Here is a 3,747-nt window from a genome sequence, read left to right as displayed (position 1 = left end):
CGTCCCAGAGCATATTCCCTGTACCCGAATATTTCTTTTATGTTCTAACAAGGTTGTGTTTCACGGTCTAATATTGGATAGAAGAGTATTCCTCTTTCTTTTTTTATTTTGAATGATTCTTTTCGGAATCATATCTGAATTTTTCACAAACTGAACTAAATCTAGTTCAAATGACATGCAAAAGTAACTAAACCCTTTTGATAAAGATAAGATAAGATGTAGAAAGATTACTTAACCTCAGGTTCAAATATGAAAATACATATAAAAGAGGAAGTGCTTAGCCTATAGGTATGTACTGTTATCATGTATGTATTGTTATCCTATTTCAGTGACAAAAAGTCTTTCTATTTTTGTGAAAAAGAGTTTTCATACTTACTTAAAAAATGAAATTTTAAATATTTAACAATTATATTTATTTTCATTGTTCGATCTATTTAAATTATTTGCTTTACATCATTGAGAATTCCATTCGAAAAGAAAAAGAAAATGATCTTTATTATGATAATCAAATGGAGTCTTTAATGTAAAACTTGACTCAAATAATGATATAGAAGTAAGAAACTTTTTCAAGTATAAAGATTTCTAATGATTCTTTATGGATTGAATCTTTGGGAAGTTTTGGGAAGTTGGAATTAGTAAGTCTATCTTATTGAGTCACTTGAAGAGGAAGAGTCAAATAGATTTTATTTATCAAATAGATTTTATTTATATTTATTTAGAATTTTATTTATTAGTGTGATTTCTGTTAGTTATGTTATTTCTCTACTTAGATTTCTGGATATTTTTGTTAGACATTTATTGAGATAGAGATTTATATCAAAATGTTCCATTTACCAATATAACTTGATACGGAAATAGATCGAGTAATCTGGATATCTTATTTAATATAATTTTACAAACTTAATTTGTAAAATTAAATTTAAAATTGTATAAAATTTCTAATATAATATAACTATTATATTAATGTCTATTAGCAATATATAATATAACTATTATATTAATGTCTATTAACAATTTATATAATTTATCACATTTTGATGACCAGTCTCTGGTAGACAGTTTCTATGGGGCGTAGGCCTCCCAAAAGGTAACGGAGGCGTGCAAAGGTTTCCTCGGTCCGGACGGAGATTGGCCCTCGAGTGCAAAGGCAGAAGGGAGCTTGACTACAAGACCCACCCGTCGAGCAGGGACGAAAGTCGGCCTTAGTGATCCGACGGTGCCGAGTGGAAGGGCCTTCGCTTAACGGATAAAAGTTACTCTAGAAATAACATGCTGATCTTCCCCAAGAGCTCACATTGACGGGAAGGTTTGGCACCTCGATGTCGGCTCTTCGCCACCTGGGGCTGTAGTATGTTCCAAGGGTTGGGTTGTACGTGAGCTGGGTTCAGAACGTCGTGAGACAGTTCAGTCCATATCCAGTGTGGGCGTTAGAGAATTGAGAGGACCTTTCCCTAGTACGAGAGGACCGGGAAGGACGCACCTCTGGTGTACCAGTTATCGTGCCCACGGTAAATGCTGGGTAGCCAAGTGCGGAGCGGATAACTGCTGAAAGCATCTAAGTAGTAAGCCCACCCCAAGATGAGTGCTCTCCTATTCTGACGTCCCCAGAGCCTCCGGTAGCACAGCCGAGACAGCGACGGGTTCCCTGCCCCTGCGGGGATGGAGCGACAGAAGTTTTGAGAATAGAAGAGAAGGTCACAGCGATACAAGCCATTTATCATTACGATAGGTGTCAAGTGGAAGTGCAGTGATGTGTGCAGCTGAGGCATCCTAACAGACCGGTAGACTTGAACCTTGTTCCTACATGACTCGATCAATTCGATGGGGCACTCGCCATCTATTTTCATTGTTCAACTCTTTGACAACATGAAAAACCAAAAGCTCTGCCCTCCCTCTCTATCCATCCAAGGGATGGAAGCGCAGAGTCCTTTGGTGACCCCAGTCAATAATCGGGGCCTCGCAATGACTATTTTATCTCATACCTTTCTTCGTTCATGGTTCGATATTCTGGTGTCCTAGGCGTAGAGGAACCACACCAACCCATCTCGAACTTGGTGGTTAAAGTCTACTGCGGTGACGATACTGTAGGGGAGGTCCTGCGGAAAAATAACTCGACGCTAGGATGATAAAAAAACTTCACACCCCCCGTTCTTCATACTTTTTCAACTTCATACTTTTTCAATATGAAAAAAAAATGAAAAATAAAAAGGTCGTCTTATTCAAAACCTCAATTCTGACATCACTTCTCTCCCACTTCACACCCCGGAACGCGCCGTTCTTATAGAGATAAATAGAGATAAAGGCGCTTTAACATCTTCTTAACCCGAAATGGCTGGGGAGAGCAAAGGTTCCTTTTTTGAGGGTACTTCCGGGAACAGATCCACCGGAGACGCAGTAGGGCCTGTAGCTCAAAGGATTAGAGCACGTGGCAACGAACCACGGTGTCGGGGGTTCGAATCCCTCCCCGCCCACAACCAGCCCAAAAGGGAAGGGAATTTCCCTCTGGGGTAGGAAACTCATGATCGGGATAGCGGGCTATGGAACTTGGGTGTGGGTCCTTTGTCGAAATGGAATGGACTTTTTATTTATTATTTGTCGTAAATGAGGTAAGAATTACACATAGTATGCGTATGCCCGTCCCCCATCAGCGTATTTTTTTGTTTTACGCGCCCGTAACTCTTCCTCAGCCAGGATGGGGCAGAATAGCAGAGCAAGTACAAGTATTAGTAGCATAACAAAAACGTGTTCCTCGTCATTAATATGTTTGCTCGCAGCAATTGTGGCCTCTCGGTAGAATCGATGACTGCTCTTTGATGCACTGCTAGTACTAGTACATCTGAGAATTCTTAATTGGATAGTTGTAAGTAGCCCCAGGGCTATGGAACAAAGGAATATCCCGGACCTACACCGGGGTGTTGACGGTGATTTTCAAATCTCCTCAAGTAGGATTCGAACCTACGACCAATCGGTTAACAGCCGACCGCTCTACCACTGAGCTACTGAGGAACAACGGGAGATTCAATCTCATAGAGTACCATTCCCGTTCTCAACCCATGACCAATATGAGCTCGAAGCTTCCTTCGTAACTCCCAGAACTTCTTCATAGTGTTTCCCCTCCATGCCTCATTTCATAGGGGAACCTAAAAGTGGCTCTATTTCATTATATTCCGTCCATATCCCAATTCCATTCATTTAATATACTTTTGGTGTCATTCACATGACAGATGTCATTTCTAGTCTATTTCTTTCTATTTCTTTTCTATATATGGAAAGTTTCAAAATCATCATATAATAATCTAGAAATTGCAATAGAAAAGAAAAAAGGAGGTTTGTGATGATTTTGAAATCTTTTCTACTAGGTAATCTAGTATCCTTATGCATGAAGATAATCAATTCGGTCATTGTGGTCGGACTCTATTATGGATTTCTGACCACATTCTCCATAGGACCTTCATATCTGTTTCTTCTCCGAGGTCACGTTATGGAAGAAGGAGAGAAGAAGGAGCCGAGAAGAGGGTATTAGCAACAACTGGTTTTATTACGGGACAACTCATAATGTTCATATCGATCTATTATGCGCCTCTGCATCTAGCACTGGGTAGACCTCATACAATAACTGTCGTAGCTCTACCATATCTTTTGTTTCATTTCTTCTGCAATAATCACAAAAACTTCTTTTATTATGGATCTACTTACAGAAATTCAATGCGTAATCTCAGAATTTAATGTGTATTCCTGAATAATCTC

The 3,747-nt window shown here is 39.6% G+C and overlaps 1 non-coding gene across 1 annotated transcript; it reads right to left on the bottom strand.

Annotated features, from left to right (window-relative positions):
- Positions 1 to 2,934: 2,934 nt before the first annotated feature.
- On the bottom strand, positions 2,935 to 3,006 carry TRNAN-GUU (transfer RNA asparagine (anticodon GUU)). Its single transcript has one exon. It is a non-coding gene; the product is annotated as a tRNA-Asn (tRNA).
- Between the last annotated feature and the right edge of the window lie 741 nt (positions 3,007 to 3,747).

The sequence above is a fragment of the Bidens hawaiensis genome, unplaced genomic scaffold, assembly GCF_021521415.1.
Source record: "Bidens hawaiensis isolate Kalapana, Puna unplaced genomic scaffold, B.hawaiensis_p1.1 tig00004021_1, whole genome shotgun sequence".
In the NCBI taxonomy this organism is placed as follows: Eukaryota; Viridiplantae; Streptophyta; class Magnoliopsida; order Asterales; family Asteraceae; genus Bidens; species Bidens hawaiensis.
Note: the sequence above shows the minus strand (reverse complement) of the source record. Positions and strands in the feature narration are given on the sequence as shown.